Genomic DNA, 20,616 nt, shown 5'->3' with positions numbered 1-20,616 from the left:
GGTGCTTTCAGACAGTGAGCGTTTGTTGCCGCAGCCGGCACCTGGCAACATTGATGCTCTGTATTTTGATCAAATCCATGCACGAAGGCTTACGTCATGTAGATGTTGTTGAAATTGCTTGATTCCTCATGGCGGCAACAGAAGTTGAGCACTTTAGCTCTAAATAGAGTCACTAACAATATGACATGATTAATAGAGGTTTTTGTCACTGGCAGAAAGCAGCTTTAAAGTTGCAGCACTCAAGAAAAGTCAGGCACGCCGCACATAACCCCTGTAAAATCACAACGTGTCCCTTTTTTAATCAAATTGAGCAATCAAGACTTCAAGGTCAAAAAGTGAGTTTTCAACCTTTTGGTAGGTGGGTTTTGTTACCTTCGTACAAAGACATGCTGGCTGTTACCTTCTGTTTCTAGTCTTTTTGCTAAGCTAAGCTAACCAACTGCTAATCTTTTAACCATAGTACACTGGCCGCTATTAGGGGCACCAGTTTAGAAAATGGAAACATGTTTCATTTAGTCTGAATAATAAGGCCTAAAACAATGGTCCACGCAAATATTAAAATCCAGATGATTCAAATAAGAAGATGGATTTCACATGTTGTGGCGTTCTGGGGAACGTCACTGAAAAATTCAGCGTGAGCTGCGTCTTGAGCGTTTGCACACTCATCCACAGACACCATGTGGTTGTGGAAATGCTCTGATTAGCGATATATCGCCCTCTGGAGGATGGAGCTTTGTTACCTACATCTGTGTGTAAGGGCCCACTCACACTAGGGTCGTTTGCCTGTTCCGTGCTGCAGGAAGATTCAGCACGATTCCCCCCCTCCCCACTCCCCCCGCTGGCCCGTGGTCACACTGCTCGTGGCCTGGGCACGATTGCACCTTGCCTACGTCACCGTGCGCGTTTAGGATTCGGAGCGTAGTCTACTTGTAGGCTATACGACTGTTTGTGAATATTTTCATCCGGCCAAATTTGCATCAAATATTCCACTTCCAAATTAGAGCTACGAGAATCCTTAATCTATTGTTTTTTTTTAAATGTAGCCTTGACGTAATAGGTCGCGATGGACAGTCTCATATTTGTGCAGCACACTGTTTATTATTAATATAACGGCCCGTCATCAGACCATACGTAGGCTACCGGATGGTTTTATACACATCGATCGCTCTATCAAGTAATCCAAGTCAGAACTTTTTGTATGGGCAGAGATCGTTTTTTTAAGTGTCTTTATAAAGTTTCTTGTTAAACCTTAGTGTAGGCTACTGTTTCCTTATCACCGGGCCGCGGAGTCCCGTTGTGTGTTGTTTTGTGTTCGTCTCCACCGCCATGCGTAAAGACAGTATGACAGCTGACAGGAGGAAAAATAAAAAAATCATCTGACGAACGTGAGTAAACACGAAAACCTTTTTGCTTTGCTTTCTGCGCTCACCTATTTAGCTCTCTCCCTCTTTTATTAGCCCACACCTAGGCCTACACACAGGTTAATTCTCACACATTTTATGTAGCTACAGTCCAAGTGGTGGGCAATTCTGGTGCCGACTAGAAAGGCAGCGGACGTTAACGGACAATGCATCCTTAATAAATTCACGTCAGGAACGCCGTCTGTGCGCTTGCTTGTGCGCTTCCTTGTGCGCGTGTCATCTCATTAGCATCTGTACTTTGGCCACGGCACACCTCTCCCAAGTGTGCCGTGGCCAAGGGGCTGTTCCGTGCTGGAATACAGATGGCGTGGTCACACTAGCCAAACGTTCTAGACTTTAGTATGCAAATGAGCTCGGGCACGGGGCCGCGGCCTTAGTGTGAGTGGCCCCTTAGAGCAAATCAAGAGTATTTTCACCAGGGTCCAACATTTGTTCCGGCAGGGAAAGGCATTGTCATTTGAGTATGCATGTGTGCCTAGTTCCCTGCTGTACTAATTTGTCAGCATTGATTAATCTTTTTAGATGTTGGACTGTTGGAAACAAATTATATTACTCCTATTTGGATGGTCTTCCTGCAAGAGGGTGCTTCAAGGACACACAGCTGCTTAAAAAACAGAATGTTCAAACAGCAGGATCTAAAATCTCAAAGGATTTCTAAATAAATTCAAGTGACATAGACCATGATGGGATTTTGCCCCTGTCATACCCTTATCCTCATGAAAAATGCAGTGCATATCTACTCACTTATACTACACACGTGCCATGTAGTTTCCCAGGATTGCACTTCAGAAATCCTGCAATAGTGGTACCAGCCGGAGCAGCTGACGGCTTTGAACTCAGGTCCTGTGGGATCTCTCTCCTCCTCCTGCATGTGCGGCCTAGAGGCCTGATCTCTCACTGCTGGGAATTCATAAATAATGACAATTCGCAAGCTCTCTGACATATAAAGTGTGATCAGATTGGGTCCGCACCCATGACCTTCCCTGGCTAACAAGAGGAGAGTCGAAAGAGAACTAGCTGGGATGGTGTAAAGATGAAAGGAAACTGCTGCAAGACTGAGACATCTAATGAGAAGACTGGTGAATTCAGTAAGATGCCAGGTTGTTATTCCCCTCATACAATGATATATGTATATAGTATGTATGTTTCCCCAGTTGGCAGCGGAATGGAATAAACCCCTGCTGACACCATCAGCCTCTCTCTGTGATCAAATGCCATCACATGCAATTCGATGTCAATGTTTTTATGAATATAGCTAAAGGCCATGAGGGGGGTTTGCATAGCAATAGCACGCACTGTGAAACGCTAAAGAGTCTCTTGTCAGCCAGCTTTCAAACACACATCCATCATTTCCCACGAGAGTGTCAAATTAGCAGCGGGCTAAACAGGTGGCTTGCCAGCAGATGCCAAAGGAGCTAGCAGGAGAGAGATTGAGGTCGTGTTTGTTTAATCGCCTCGGGGGTCAAGTAGCAGATGGATTTGACTTCTTATGCTTCTGAGGCAAGAGAGAGAGAGATGGTCGTGTGACAGCATGGTGTGTTGAAGCCTTAATGGGTAATTACAGCTCCCCGCGAAGCTTTCAAATAGGGCAACATTAAAAAATATTGGATATTTGATTTGGATTCTCCTGTATCACCGTTTAGCTCCCACCTTTAGGGCGTCAAGAAATGCAATGAACAAAGCGTTGTTGACTTTCGGTTGGGGAGCATGAATATTATTAGTTCAGCTCCACGTTATAGTGGGGAAAGCGGGTAAAGATCTGAGGCTGTATACTATGTTTTTTTATAATGTAATTATCCAATGCAGAAGTTGATCATTAGCACTAGAAATATTTGTAAAACTTGCAACTACAGTTTGCAATAATGTGAACCAGTGTTGAGTTTTTTTGTTTAGTCTCCGGGCGGTTTATTAGTATCGCCGTCTCGTGTGTAATCTACTTCTAAGATTTTCTTTCGGCCACAGTTTTGTCTTCATGTAAATGATTGAAAACAGCAAGCCAGAGAAACCGTTATTTAAATACTGTATTATCATCTCTTGTACCTTAATTAAACATAATTACCACAGAGGATATCGTGTGCATTATGTTTGATTTATGAGCTCATAATCAAAATAATTTTTTTGTATTTTTTAATGGTGAGACACAAGTTGTTTCCTCCCAGTCCTAGATTTAATGTTGTGGTAGATGCAAACATAATGTCCAGAGGATACAACATAATGGTATTCTGGCTGCTGGAAGTCTCATCTTTCCTGTTTTTTTTCCCAGCGTGTAAATTGGATCTAGTAATTGCCTCAGGCAGCAAATAAGATGATTTAGAGAGTAATTTGTGGAAGACAACGTTGAGGTCAATGGAGTCTATCCACGCAATAATTTGCATTAAGTTCTGTTTTCCTCTGGTCTTTTCCATTGTGCCGACCGGGTATTTTCTCACAGTTAAATTTCTCTCACCATCTGTCAGAATTTAGTACCTACGGCAGCATCCTATTAAGGAGAGTGCTGTCTCTCTGCTTTCACACCATTGACCCATTATTTCACTTCTAATGGTTCTTCTAAAAAGCAGCCATTAGCCGTCTACAGTTTCATGTGATCCTTTCCCTTTTGCCTTGTTCAGCTGCAGAACACATAACTGCTCATAAATACATAAAGAATGTAGAACTTTAAAATAAATAGTTTGACATTTAGAATAATACAATTATTTGCTTCTTTGTCCAGAGGTAGATGAGAAAATACCGCTCTCATAAATGTCCATTGATTATGAGGCCACTGTAAGGAGAGGGTTAGAGTAGCTTAGCACAAAGACAGCATCTCTAAAACCTTAAAAACTATATGAGCACAGTTTAGTTTCAGTAAAGTACAGTATGTTTGGTCTTGTTGTCACATTTAGTTTGCAACCATAACCACTCATAAAACTACAAGTATCATTTGAATCCATCCCTGTTTGTACGAATAAAAACAAAAAAGAAACTGTAGCATGTGTTAATTAGCTTAGCTTTGGAGATGTGGGTAGCAAGAATATCAAATTGAGCAAGGCTCCCTCCCATGTCCAGTCTTTATGCTAACCTAAGCTAACTATTTCCTGCCTGTAGCTTTGTATTTAATGAACAGTTAATGAGTATTGTCAATCTTTTCATCCAACACTCAGCAAGACAGTCAATAATAAGGAGTAGGCTATTGACCAAAGCCCCAAGCTGAGATGGCTTGTCTAAAATGCCATTTGTGGTAGGCTACCTTATTGTATATTCTTTAAATATTTATTTCACACTTCACCGGTGTTGAAAGAGGGTGGGATTGCATTCTGCGAAACAAAAGACTCAAACATGTGATTATATTGCAGCAAACAAAGTTTCAAAAGCAGGAATTAATTTTTTCTGAGGTTTTGCTGTGCACACTAAAATAAAATTGTCTCAACTGAACTGATCGGTATCATCCAAGTGAGAGGTGTGTTTAACTTTTAAACGGCTGGACATCTTCTTTTTTTACAGATGAATTAATAGTAAAATAGGGATTAGAGGAAGGTGACTGCAGGGTCAAAGAGTCATCTACAGTGCAGGTCCCAATAATCCCCATTTGCCTCGTCCCTTCATTATATAACAGTGCACCGTTACGGTAATGAAGCTGGGTCTCTACTTGTCAGTCTTTTTCTCTTGTTATTAAATATAGCTATTGCATTATGCATGCAGAGGGATATTACCGCAGTCTGTATTCGATTGTTGCAGAGCCAGCCCTTGCTTGGGATTTTCTGAAGGGATTTTCCCTTTAGTCACCTTGCCATTGAACCACGTCATGGCACAATAACTCAAGCCTGTGGCCTTGACATCACAGTATGAGGACCTGCAGCTCACTGTTCACAATTACCATACATGACTCAGGCTACCGCTTCATCATGAACTCACATCCATAGTTGTAGCCTCAGACCCTGCTTTAGCTGAAGGATGAGGAGGCCACGCTGCTAGTGTTGGTTCTGTATAGTAAATGTAATTGATTTATATAGCGCTTTTAGCGGATTTTCTCAGCCCCAAAGCACTTTACATTTGTATTACCACAATTCACACACATACTCATACACAGATGGCAGATGTCATGCAATGCGCTCTCTGAACCATCAAGAGCAATGTGGGGTTCAGTGTCTCGACCCTGCAATCCAGTGGACAACCACCCTTCCCGCATCGCCACATATTTGATTGAGTTGTTGGTGGGTCCACCCATCAGCTAAGTCCAGACTGACTTATCTCAACAACTATCACATGGTTTGCTATTAAAGGTGTAAGTCAGCAACTTGTTGTCAACTAAAATTTCTACTCTTTTTCTGTTTACACAACTGTCTTTTTTTACAAACTAAAAGAGGAAAGAGAAAGTTTATAAAGAACCATTCAGATTGCTTTCAGTGGTATTTTGTATGGCCTTTGGCTTGCCCAATTACCAGACTGATAGTTCCCCCTGACTCCCACAAACATTTAATGGGTTTGATTGCAAAGGGTGCATTTCTAGCTGTTTGAACCACCTTGCAAGTCTATTGAAGCCTTTGAACCATTTTTCTGTGCTGCTTTGAGCTCCGGGTGCCTCACTTTTATCCCACTCAGCATGCCTTGCAATTTCTGCCGTAGCCTACCCCGTAAACACAAAGTTAAAAAATGTTTCAGTTCCGAACAAGTGAAATGCGTTTTTATCCTCCACTGTCCAACCTCAAGTCCATCATGGGAAAGCGTGTGGTGTTTTGTGTCGCGAACATCATTGGAATTCTAATGCATTATACCTCGGATGATGAGGTTAGCAAGTCATCCCGTGCAGGCTGCTCCAAATAAGCAGCCTCACATTTTTGCACTTTCTAAATATGTGGTGTAATAATTTTACTTTAATCTAAGATTCCAAAGCTATTCTACAGTAGAATACAATGTATTATAATAAAATAGTGAGGCAGTATTATTTAATTCTAAAGCATCTTAAAAAACATTACTGTTGGTCTGAATATTTTAATACACATTGTGTTTAATCCTAAATTCAAAGTAGTTTCCTTTAACCACAATTTAACTCTAATATATTCATGTTGAATAAGAGATGAAAATGTCTTGCTTGCAATTTTTTGTATTTTGCTGTGAAGTGAAGTTTAGCCCCAAAGATAAAATAGACTGAGAATCCCTGATTGGGCTCATTGAGCCATTCCCTGCATTTTGTTGTGGTGGAAGGGTGAAAGAGAGCGCAGGTTTCTGCTGACACGGCATTATTGGATGAGAAGAGTCATGATGAAGTCGAAGGCATCTCCTATCCCAAGGACATGGTTCATGTTCAAAACCCTGACCACATTCCCACAGGCTCAGGTAGTACTGAGTTTGAATTGTTGTTTTTTTCAGATGCTGAGTCGATTGTTTGAGTAGCCTTGAATGGCTGTGAAAAGAAAGGAAATGAACATATGAAAGAATTGTATTTGCATCTTGCGGCCTCGGGTACAGGAAAGAGAAAGTGAAGGGGCTTCCTGTGTTATTGATCCTTCATGGATGAGGCTCTGCAGGCAACAACACTTATTGTTGTTATATAAATAATCCCAACGCTGCCCACATCCACAGTTTACAGACACCTGAAACTCAAAGCACGGGCTATAGCTTAACCATGCCTGCAGTGTTGGATGACATGGAGCTGCTGCAGCGGTGGAGTAAGTCCCTCCCCTGAGTGTTGAATACTTTAGATATTCTCCAGCACAAACAGACCAGCAGCCTTTGAGCAAGAACAAAAAAAGCGCTAGTGTGCTTGTCAGCCACTGCCAAACAGATGTATGTAATCCTGAGGCAACTGATTCATTTGTTGACAATCCACAGATGACAGTGTCCTAGTTCTTCATTTTGTTTAATCAGCTACTACATAAGATCATCCATAAACTTTTATCATGGAACACTGATGATGTTTCATTTAGATAGATAGATAGATAGATAGATAGATAGATAGATAGATAGATAGATAGATAGATAGATAGATAGATAGATAGATAGATAGATAGATAGATAGATAGATAGATAGACACTTTATTGATCCCTTGGGAGTGTTCCTTCAGGGGAATTCAAAAATCCAGCAGCTGTAGTACATACAACATGACACAAAACAAGTAACACAAGCTAAAATGCATCAATATACATGGTAAAAAAGTAAAATACAGATTTATATTTATAAATACATTTAAAAAGAAGCAGCAGCAGATGTTAGCAACAGTTATTAATTTATATTTGTGTTTGACCTTGTTTAAGAAATGGAGTGTGTAGCAATAAATAAATAGATTATGCAAGCTGTTATTGTTATTTTGTTTCTGGCTGCAGTCTCACACCATTATGTTAATCAGCTGCAGTTTGGCTTTCTGTGTGAATAATGGTGGGCTGTGGCGAAGTGGATAGGGTGGTGTACCCGCAACAATAGAGTTGATGGTTCGATTCCCAGACACTGAACCCTTGAAGTTGTAAGTTGCTTTGGATAAAAGTGTCTGCTTTTATCCAAAGCAGACACTTTTGACATGTAATGTAATGTTGGTAGGATGGCCTAGAGCAGTGGTTCTCAAAGTGCGGCCCGCGGGCCAATGGCGGCCCGCAGAAACATATCTGGCGGCCCGCATTGAATTATGAATTATATTTTTAAAGAAAACGTTTTTATTGAAACGCACGGAGGGGATGCGTCCCCCGTAACAGTAAAAACAGTACAGGGGTCAAAACACTTAAATATCCCTCCTAATTATTTATATTCATTCCCCAATTACTAATAATAACACCCCTACAGTGGACCGTCCCATCTTAAACTTGCCAACGTTCGGCTGGCCTCTGCCTCTCGTTGCAGAGGCTGGTCAGCCTCCCGCAGTGCAGCAGGCAGTGGTCCCAATGTAAGTTGTTAGATAGTGAGCTTGTTAAACCCAATACGATGCACTTTCTCACCTTCAAGGTGAATTAGATTAGGTCAAGTGTCTAAGGATGGATGCTAACATTATCTGGTTTCTAACTCTTTTGGCTAAAGTTTAGCTAACAAGCTAATGTTAGCTAGCTGCTGATAGCCATGGAACTATCTGCCTAGTTGACTGCTGATAGCCCACCCTGTTTATTTCCAATGTATAGTGTCATAATAGTTAACACTGCTGCTGCATCATGAGTAGTGAGTCCTACAAAAAAACACTCTAAAAGGTGATACGTTTTCAATGTGCAGAAAGTTTTGAACAATAAAGTAGAATAAATATTTGAATGCAATACAGAATGCCTCAGTGCCTTACTGATTTATATTCCATTAGATTTGCGTCAATGGGAGCTAGTTGTCTTTTCCTTAACATGTCCAGCATAAATAAATACAGAAGACACAAATTACTGCATAAAAATTAACCAGAATGCACAAAATGAAGTGTTTGAACCTCAAATTGTTCTAGGGGACTACCCCCAGATCCCTACTTTTAATGTGTCCCCCCCAATGTTGAAATGAAACCTAGCCCTTCATTAATTAATTAAAATGTGTTAATTACACATTACTGGATGCAGACCAATGCATGTAAACTGTAAAGACGCAACCTGGCCATTGAAATGATTTCAGTTTTTTCAAAAATAAATCATTCGGCGGCCCTCGGTCCAATGTTGGGTTCCTAAATTGGCCCTCAGCTATCAAAAGTTTGAGAACCCCTGGCCTAGAAAAGGTGGCCGACCAGTAACCATGAGGTCCCTGGTGATCCCCGGCACCGGACAGGAGGGTGTTGTAAAACTTGTAGTGGCTGGTATTCCCTCTACGGTGCCCTCCCTCTCTACCATTGTGTCCTTGAGCAAGACACTTAACCCCAAACTTCTCCAGGGGCGCTGTACTAGAACTGACCCTGTGCTATATGATGGAACTATGATACACAGAGTCAAGTGGTTTCAAGGTGGAGAGCGAAGCATACATATAAACATTGTCACAATAATCAAAAGTAGACAAAATAGTTGATTGCACAATGGGTTTTCAGCCAGCAGCAGAACAACACTTTTTGTTTTCGATACAAAAATCCAATTTTGTTTAACAGATAGGTGTCCACATGGGTCTTAAAGAGAGTCCCTTGTACTTGTAACTTTCAACTGTTTCAATTACAGCACCTCGAAGTGCATGTATATGTACATTATGCTGAATCCTTTTATGTGATCTGGAGAAAAACATACATTTAGTTTTACTAGAAAAGTTTATGTTTAATGATGAGGGGGATCTGAAATGTGACAAAAGCAGAAGAACCAGTAGCATATAACATTGTCTGCATAAAGGTGTGCATTACTATTTGGGCTGGCAGTTAATGGTAAAGCTCGCCTTAGCTTACTGATCCAAAAGAAAATTTATTTTCAGAGTGAAAAATAATTAGTGGAGAGCCATCAGAGGGAGAGCCAGCACATGAAATAGCATTTGGGAACTGCTAATGACTGTCAAGAACAAGGGATAAAACATATTTAAATGAATGTCCATTAAATATCTATCTACATCCAGCAGCTGTTACCTTGGCTTAGCATAAAGACTGGAAACAGGGGGAAATGGCTAGCCTGACTTTTCCCAAAGGTAACAAAATCAGCCCAACAGCACCTCTACTGCTCACTAACTGACATGGTATTTCTTGGAAGTGTAAAACCACAATTTGAGGTTTTATGGAGGGCTCTGGGCTGTCACTACTCCACGTTCCCCTATCAGAAGAGCATCAAAGGAACACTCCTGGAAGTTACTGCACCCATGAAACCACATCTTGTCATTTTAACTCTTTGGTTTGTGTACATATTAAACAAACAATATATAATATATTAATTAGTGATCTGTAGACACGCTATTCAGATTGTGCTACCTTAGTCAGAAGGGATATAGATTAGCGCATAATGTATGTACTTTAGACGCCTGTTTTACTGTTACACTACAATAAGTCCCAATCAGAACAAACAGGGTTACATGTGAGTGATAGCTTTGAGCTTGAGTTTTTTTGTTTCACTTTTTTATTTCCTCTATCTTTGTCTTTTCTCACCTGTCCTCACCTCACACAAAACCCCTGCAGGCTTTATGTAACCTTAGACATGCCCTGACTGTTTTCTGAGCAGGCAGCGTGGTGTGAAGACATATACACACATTTGCACACACACACACACACACACACACACACACATACACACGCACACACCTGTCCTTGGGCACAGAGCTGCATGGACTTTCCAAAAGCATGTCCGTGTTCCTGTACCACACTGCGGTAGAGAGACATGGTGTGTTTCACAACTCTCTAAATTCAAGCAGAGAAGCGGGTGACACCTGGTGAATCTCTAATCTGCCACTCACTCTCTCTCTCTCTCTCTCTCTATTGGCTGTTACTGCAGGCTCAGTGCCAAATTCCAAGCAGGACCAGTGGGACTGTATCTGAGGTGATCAGCTGATTTGTCCTTATCGGCCCTGGAACGAACACATTGTCTGTTTGCTGGGCAATTCATGTGAACGTCGTATCTCATCAACGCTTTGAGGGATTTTCTTCAAACGTCCACTCTGAGTCGAGGATGAATCGAATCGATATAAGGTCAAGGTCAACGTGACCCCGTTGCTCATGAACTCAATATCTCAAGAACTCTTAGAGGGACATTTGTTAAAATTTGGTTGGAACTCCCACTTTGACTTGAGGATAATCTTTTCATATTATGGAGGTCAAAGATTAATGCCAACTCATTATTGTAAGGCCTCAGTGTGACCTTGTATCTTCTTGTGCCTACCACAAATGTACTTTCACAGTTCTAGTTCTAGTTAATGTCTTGATGGAAAGAAAAGATTAGGAATCATGATTTTGACCGATTCTTTCCGAAGCTGACGCTAAGGGAGCAAGTGATGCACTTCAGCAAAGGTCAACAGATGGCGATTATATGTCTACGTGTGCTGATGCTTTTTCTAACCAGTGGCTGACCCAGGAGAAGAGAACATACTCTCCCTTCTTTATTCTCCTGCAAGTGTTATTGTTTTGCGCAGGATGGTAAGCTTAAGACAGATGCGAACAAAGTCATGAAAGATACAAAACAGTTTTGAAACTTCACATATGGATTGATGGTATTCCTCTCTCAAGGCGTCCCAGAGGGAAAAGCATGTCAGGGTGAGGCTGATTGTTGCTACTCTTCTTTGGGTCGCTCCACGCCTCTCTGCACCGGACAGACCAAAGGGAGGCCCAGTGCCTTTCTCGAACTCTCCCCAAGTATGTGCCTGAAAACTCTGTTGCCTTTTTGGAGAAAAAAATCACACCTGAGCTGTTAGCTGGCGGGAGGCTCGCCTGCTGTCGTATTGGTAACATGCTCCTCATTTCTGTGCCTGGCTGGAGTTCGTGTTTGTCCAGGTTCGGGCGAAAAAGGAGTACGATAAAAAGGGAGCGTCCTCCTCCATCCTCGTTTCACATCCACAGACTTCACCGCATGCATTTTAAGTTTCGGATCAGAGAAGGGTAGAAAAACAGGAGGCTGTTTACAGAATTCTCTCACACTCACACTTAAAGCCAATCCTCCTTCTTCAAAGAAAAAGTCGAATTATCCTTGACAGCTCACACCAGCACGTAAATCTTGAGTCTGCAAAGAGAGTACAGAGGGCGGTGAGGGCTAGTGTCAGTGCAGCTACCAAAGGGCTTCGGAGTTTGGCAGACTTTCCAAAGGGATGATGATTATGTTAGAGTGATTATGTTTTAATGACCTCTCAACAATCCCACACAACTCACCGAAAGGATGGGGAAAAAAGACACAGATGCAGAATATTTATGTTGAAGCGCAACCATTTTAAACTCTAATTCCTAGGAAAGGTACCAGAGATCAAAGATTATATGAATACCTTCAGAAAAAAGACCTGCCTGTTTGGTACGTTATACAGTATATTTCACTCGATACTTAGATATGAGATAAATCATCGAGGGCCAAGCGAGCGTGGTAAAACCTACACAGGAGTTTAAGGAAGATACCGCTTTCAAGTGTAGCACTTTCTTTCGGATTGTGAGCAGCTTGATGTGCACTTTTCTTGGTTGTTGAGCTCTTGATAATCTGCTCGGGTTTTGGATTCCAGCCAATTCTAACTTGTATTCAAGGGGGTTTTGTCATGTTTGTCATAGAAAATGAATTACAGCGCCCTTACTGTGAAGCTGCAGAAAATAATAACATCATGTGAGAATCCTGAAATTACAATACAGTACAGTTGAGAAAAATACAATTTCAACAACACTATCTTGCATAACCTTTACTGTTTCCAACCTGAGCACAGTATCCCCAGAAAGTACATCATATGTATGTCCAACACAAACATTAAGTACAAATGGAAGTATTAAGTCTTTTATGAGGCAAGGTGGAAAGTAATGTAAGGATTATGATCAGAGAGAACAAGTTCTTACACCGTCTTGTCAAAAAGTGTTAATAGCTGTACTGAAAGACCATGCTGGACAGAGGGGCGAAAAGCTGGCTGGTGCATGTCAGGTTGTCAATTTCAGAAATGTACAGAAATGGTCAGCGTCAGAAAGGCATTGAGGAAGGGGGTGTATGAAGCTATTTTGACCATCAAACAAGCACTGTCTAACAACCATTTCCCCCCTAACCTTAACCAAGCTACTATTGCAGCAACAGGGATGAGAACTATCACCCTTATGTTAATTTTGTGTCCCAAAGCACTATAAATGCTGGCTTTACAGCATAGCGATATGAAGAAGAAATGTTTTAAACACTATTCGAATGAATTCAGTTGCCATTGAATGACTGTAATGGTGCATTACAAAGCCGGTCTGGGACATCAGAGCTACAGCTGAACAAAGTAGTGCGCTTAGGATTTTCAGGGCCCCGGCAACTCAGAGGACCCCCCTGTGGGGCGCTGATCCCTGTTCTTTGGAAGAAAAGCACTTAATATTAATAATTCAGCACAGGAGCCACTTTATTATCAGATGCAGGGCTTTGTCCTCGCAGTGAGTGAGAACCACAGCTTAAACCCACAATCCTTCAAGCAATGCTTCTGGGAGGCATAGAGGCAAAGTCTGAGGTGCAGGTGTCAGTCAGTTCTCTAATGCCTTCTCTGTCATCTCCCATCATAATATAGTCATGTGAACTGTATGTGAACCCTGAACTTGTTCTCTGAAATGTTTCTATCCATGCAATTTATTATTTTTTTGGTAAGTTAAGACTTACTCAAAAGGCTTTTATGCTTCTTTTGATGAGATTAGACACATTCTGCCCCCAAAAACATACAAAACACTATATTTAACAGTTCAAACTGGGGAGTAGCAGTTTGCGTGCTATTTGTGCAAGTGGTTGAAAGGTGCACCTCTCTCCTCATTGCATAAGCATTTTTAATAAGAGGAGGTGACATGATAACAGAGGTTAATTATGTATTTACTGAGGTCACGCTATCCGCGACCTTCAGTTTGGCTGGAAAGTTATCTGCCTCTGTAAAGGAGGTTGTAGTTAGAGAATAAACATGCATTGGATTACATAAAGGCTTGTATATAACTTACATTGATTATTAGAATAATATGAAGCAGTTAAGTTAGGCTGCATTTATCTCTGTAGTTATTTCCACAACCATATTCTTCTCCAACTGCTCTGTCCCTCCATTTCTCTCCCCATCAATGAGACCTTTTGTATATTTCATGTCTTTTATCTAATCTCCTTTTGTTTACCATAACCATGTGTATTGTATCTTAATGTAGCAATAATTTTATCTAAGATAAAGATTATAACATCATAATTTTATGCGTAATATTTTGAGTCCGGAGGCCATTTTGACGCAGTACGCTCCTGTACAATAGCAACAGTATTTCTCAGGTGGTGTTCTCAGAGGTTCAGCCCCAGACACTCCAGGAGCTGGCTGCATAATGAGCTGTTGCCTTAGTAAATCAGGTGCTGAATACACTATAGTTTGCTGCACCAGCCACTATTGCTTTCTAAATCTGGCCCTGGAGCTTGATGTCTTTCGTGTAAAACTGTTGAGAACCGACAAAGAAGATCTACTTATTACGTGTTCTTGCTTATTTTAAAAAACCTCAATGCAGGATTATACAACATATACAGACTTCAAATGAATGTAAACCAAATGTACAAACAATCTTAGTGTTCCCTGGAGAGTAAACTAGACACACACCGATAAGTAAATTCTGATTTCCGGCAGTTCCTCTCTGTGCAAATACCATTTTTTTTTTTTACTTTATTTTACATATGAGCACAACTTCATTTGGCCTATTTCTACATCTATTTTATTAGGCTGCATGCATGCTTCACAATCAACACAGTCATTTTTTACGTAACAGTACACAGTTCATGCTCAGTTTTTATCTGCATGTGGGCTCTGATCTCCTCCATCTCCCCTACGTTGTTTTGACGTCGCCACGTGACCATCAGGGTGGAACTGGGCGCGTGCCATATGAATTATTCCGTTAATAAATCCGGCTGAATGAAATTGTGATCAAAAAGACACTGAAATCCCGGCTGTCAAACGGAGCATCGGCCCGTCATACTGACGAGGATTCAGAAACAGGAGCCTGACCCACATCCTGATCGCATATTATGCCATTTTAATTTACAGTACAACCTTGGAAAGCACCTATAAACGCCTGTGTTACTAGGCAATTACATGTGGCGTGAGAACGCAACGACAAAACCCCAAAGCAGAGTTCACACGTCAAAGGACATAGACATGTAGCCTGTACACAACAGGATCGGACTCCTCCTTCTGTGTAACACTGCAAAGTACACAGCAAACACTTGCTGGCCTATTGTTCCTGCTTCTGCATTACTTTGCATATTTTTTCCCCCTGAGTCACCATCTATAATATACATCTGTTTTGGCTTGATGATTCCTCACAGCAGACATGAATACAGTGTGTGCCTAGTGGCTGTAATTAAATCCCATGAAGGAAACCTGTGGGATTGTATGCGCCCAGCGGTGTACAGTACATTGTACATTAATTACCAGATGCACAGCCAGAGGTTTTGTCTACCTTCCTCATCATATCTCGAAACATTTCCGTGTCAGTTTGTCTCCTCTCAGCAGGGTGGATCTGACTACACACTGTCAGATGATCAGTCCTTTTTTCTGTCTTTCATCTTTCTTTTGTTTTAACTCCACAGAGCCCAAATAATAAGGTTGTTGTGTGTGACTACGGCCGTAGCTGTGCCCATTAAAGTCTGTCTGAAATACTGAGTGCGAGTGAGTGCACTGCAGTTTTTTTATCTGGGGTTATTATGTTCATACATCAGTCAGTGGGCCAGTTTCACCCACCAACATCCCAAAAGCCTTTTAGCCTCTAGTCATCAAAGCCATCAAACTGTCTGTGGCAGGTGCACACACACACACATACTCAAACACTGTTTATTGCTCCTGTCAGTTCAGGCAGGGGGCAGGTAAATAAAAGAAAATCGGAGCTGTGCTTTTTCTCAGCCTGTCCATAATGTTTTCCCTCAGCATTAGGAAATATAACCTGATGGATAACAGCCGCTATTTGCCCCATGCATGCTCCCTCTACATTCTACATATTTTTTTGCCTATCCTTTGCCTGTGTGTGTGTGTGTGTGTGTGTGTGTGTGTGTGTGTGTGTGTGTGTGTGTGTGTGTGTGTGCGTGCGTGCGTGTGCGTGCGTGCGTGCGTGCGCGCGCATGGCAGGTGCACGCTGTGTGGCTATGCATGCTAAACAACCTGGATTCATTGGAGGCATGGAGTGCTAAAGTCTTTCTGAAGGTTTCAGTCCGTAACAGCAGTATCCTTGATGTGAAACAGAGGAGGTGGGTTTAAAGCAGGTGCAGTAATACTGCTCCTGATAGGCGCTAAGGTATCACCAGAGTTGTCCTACTGTTCACTCCCTCACAGACTCTCACACACTCACGCTCACTCACTCACTCTCACACACACACACACACACACACACACACACACACACACACACACACACACACACACACACACACACACACACACACACACACACACACACACATGTCCAGCTGCTCCAACAAATCAACAGGCAGAGCTTGTAAACTGGCTAGGACCAGGATGAATTAGGTTGGAGCTGAAAGGAGTTGTTGTTGTTTTTTTGCATACTCCACAGGAAATACTCTTCTTCTGTCTCACAGTGGCTGATGATGGTTAGCACAAATGACAGGCCAGGTGCATTGCAACCTTGGAATACACTGTAGTCACTTGCATACTAAAAAGGCTTTTCTTTCAGTCATGCTTTTTGTGTTTGTCTCTAAAGGCCAAAATTAGATCCAAACTGAATGCGAGTAAGGAGGTAAGATTGTACACACCACTCTGCTACTTTATTGTGTTGTTTACATGCCTGTGAGACTGGGTTGGCCTCGAAACAAAAAGATGTGAAACTAAGAGCCAGAGCCGCATCTCTCCTATTTTAATGTGTTTCTTCCCTGGGTGTCAAGATGTGCCTTCTAGAATTGTGCATTTGCATTGCCTGGCCTGGAGTTACTACCAAAAGAGCAAGTTATGATTAAAGGGGGTAAGCTATTCAGGAACGACTCATGAAGAAAGATGGCATTGTGTGTGTGTGTGTGTGTGTGTGTGTGTGTGTGTGTGTGTGTGTGTGTGTGTGTGTGTGTGTGTGTGTGTGTGTGTGTGTGTGTGTGTGTGTGTGTGTGTGTGTGTGTGTGTGTGTGTGTGTGTGTGTGTGTGTGTGTGTGTGTGTGTGTGTGTGTGTGTGTGTGTGTGTGTGTGTGTGTGTGTGTGTGTGTGTGTGTGTGTGTGTGTGGTAGAGAGTGCATTTACATTTACATTTATTCATTTGTATAGCAACTTTCTTAACACTGTTACAAAGTGCTTTACAAGGAAATTAAGCAGAACCTAATTCCAGTAAGAAGACAGGCAGACAGATCCATGCGCAGAAACATTAGAATATCGTAATGAAGAATGAGTTAGGAGAGAGTAGAGAGCACACACACACACACACACACACACACTCACACACACACGCACACATCTAATATAAGAAGGGTACTAGGATGAAGAATAATTTGTGTGCGGAAAGCTGCTTAAGGACAGCATGGAGTAAAATGTGTCAGTGATTTAAAACAATTGAGATCTTTTCGAGTTAATTGGAAGCCGCCGCAGCGTGTCCCTGCCTGCCTCCCACATCATCCTGTGTCCTGTGCCACCAGGCAGTTAAAAGACCCAGAGTGGAGATAGATTTTTTCCCCTTGGATCCCCCACAGGGAGGATCCATTTAGATATACCCAGTTTATTTCTCACTTTCTTTCTCTTTACATGTTTTCTTTTCCTGCTGCTTTCATCGTGCATCCATCAGGGTAATGGCTACTTCAGAACACACAGTAAACAGGGTTTTTTTGATGGGCCTGTTAGTGAGTTTATTTCTGAAAATGTGTGTGTGTTGTAGTATCCACTCAGAAAACATGATGACATCAGGGGATTCAATTATGTCCAGAAGGGTGATTTCACTTCAAAAACGACACACACATACACACACTGCGTATTTGTTTTTGTAACTGTGCGTCCCCTGAGAGAACAATCTGGAAAAACTGCTCTGTTTGATTACAATCTGTACATTTCTAGGCAAAGAGCACTGATTTGACAGATCTGATGTGCTATGATTGATACTGCTAACAAGTGTGATAAAAGTGTATCCCTAAACCTATCCTATCTCTACTGTATGCTTTGCACATATGATGCACAACTGTAGATACAGTACACTTACTATCCATTGACACAGCTTAAAACATGCTTAATAGGCTTGATAGTAAAGCAAATTGTTTGACATTATCTAAGACACGTTGAATCTCCATTCACTCTTCTTTTACTTGGTTGGATGTAGGGGGCAGGGCATTACAATCATTCAGGGGTCTGTCAAATAGTTTGAGGGAGGAACGTTTGCACTCATGTAAGGAAGGTATAGAAAAGTTTTTACTCAGATTGAGAGAGGTTTCTTCTTGCAGTAAAGTTAGAGTCATCGATTCTGGAGAATGCCTTTTGTCAAAATAACGTTTTGTCAAAATAAGTGAATATCTCCGCTACCATTCAGTACTGTGTGTGCGCTGAAACAGAATCCTGTGTTAAAGCTCCCATATTATACACTTTTCGGTTCTATTATACACCATATTATATGGTCTTAGTGGTCACTAATACGTTTTTCTTTAATTGTTTGCTGAAAAAAACTTTCAGATAATTTATTGTACTATGCTGAAGTTCAGCTAATCTCACAATGGCCTATTTTTTAAAAAGAGCTGCAGCTCCCCTCGTAAATATACAATCTTTGCGCTGCCCCCGCCCCCTGTCCGGAAGCGAAGCCAGATACGCCTCGCCCTCTGTCTGTCAGGGCCGTGGACCAATAAGAAATAGGGGTGTGGGCTGCACAGTGGAAGCTTCTGGCTTTCCAGTTTGTGAGGTCAGAAAAGGGGAAAATTCTGACTGGAGTATATTGGGTGGGGGAGGGGTGGTGGTTTCAGAAAGGGGGATTCTGAGAAAAGGAGAGTGTTATTTTTTTAAATATTTTGGCAGTCTCTAGGCACACCGTGGACCCATGGATATGTTAGAACACATTTAAAAAGTGCATTTAGCATAATATGTGACCTTTAATACACAGCCTAGATTCTGTAAAAGGGCACGTTACTAGCTACGGTGGGCCCAATTTGTTGACATACTGTTTGTTTACCAGTTTACAGGGCCTAGGCTGTGTATTAACAACAAAATCATGTGTTTCTTTCCAGCATACACACAGTATTTTCCAGAATCGCTGACTCCACCTTTACAATGGTTTTTCTTTGTCACTGCTGACAAGAAGATAAGTATAGAAAACCAATGTTTATTTTAGTCAGTAGTATTGCTGAGGTGTAGGCTTGTGTACAGCCAAAAGAAGGTTTTTGCACTTGTGTGTCATGTTCATACTTCCTGTGAATGCAACAGGTTGGAGCCCTGGAGGGGACCAGGCTGACGCGACAGATGGGATCAATCATTATATACTCAGGCCATGTCCCTGTAGCCTTAGCATTAACCGTCATAACACAACACTAACTGACTGGCAACAAATTCTTCTCTCTTTAGCCGACCAAAAAAACAAACTGTGTCTCGATGGGCGGATTTAAAATGTGGGGGACATAGTTATCTCTGTGGAGGTGATGCCTCCCCCCTCCCCCCCACCCCCTCGTCATTCTTCCCTTTTTGACTCCAACATGTGACATTCGCACATGTTGGTCCTTTTCCAGCGGTTGGTCCCATTAAAACCGCTGAAATCAAAGGAATTCTTTCCCATCTTTTCATCCTGCTGCTGTCGCCTTTCACAGACAAAAGGTAGACAGTTCCCTCATTATTAGCAGAGCCACGTTACTATGGTTACAGTTTCATTATATTCTGGTCAACATTTTTTTCTCTAATCATTCTTTAGGAAAAATAGTTTCTGCCATAAAGCGGCACCAAGGTCACTCGCGCATACTCGTCTGTCTGTTTTTGTTGTGTATTTTCGTACCCTGGCAGAAATGGAATGAATAGCAGGAAGGCAACATGTTTGGTTGAAATAACATTTGAAAGACCAAAGACCGAGGTTTCAGTATACAATCCACACTGCCACGACTCTGATTTTTCAGTGAAAAAAGGAAAAATGTAATGGTGGAGTCAACGATTTTGAAAACACTTTTTATGAAAAACTCCTCATGATGTGTGAAAAGAATCTGGTATTAATACACAGACAAGGCTCTGTAAATGGTCATGTTAACAAAGGGCATGTACGTTGTAAACAAAGGGGCGACCACCAGAACACACCTGTTGCCTAAGCATTAAAACACTGGATTTTTTTTTAGCGCTCACTCAGTACGTACAGGTAGCTGATCCGTGAAAATATATTCACGGATATTGACAAAAAGTTATTTCGACAACAAACATGCTCCAGGATCACCTTTACGAAAATAAAAAGCCCTCTTGTTTATCCATGCTTTTCACCTGTTTAACTTCTTCCCCTTTTCCCTCCAACTGTCCAATCTTTTTGTGTCCTCTGTTGCGCTTCATTCTCCCGCCACCTCTCACATATCATTTCTTTTTTACCCCCTCACATTCATTCCTTTCTGCCGGTGAGCCCTTTTCAGTGTTGATAATGGTCAGCACTGCTGTCAGATGAAGTGGACTTTTATTTTGTTTTACAGGAAATATGTTATTTTCATGAATTTATAAAAAGAATAATAATAATAATAAATGTGTTTTCTGATGGGCCTTGGTAACACGTTCTGAGCCTGAACTGCACATCCACTCTGTCCATTT

Source organism: Ammodytes marinus (assembly GCF_949987685.1).
Source record: "Ammodytes marinus genome assembly, chromosome: 16".
Classification (NCBI taxonomy): Eukaryota; Metazoa; Chordata; class Actinopteri; order Uranoscopiformes; family Ammodytidae; genus Ammodytes; species Ammodytes marinus.
Note: the sequence above shows the minus strand (reverse complement) of the source record.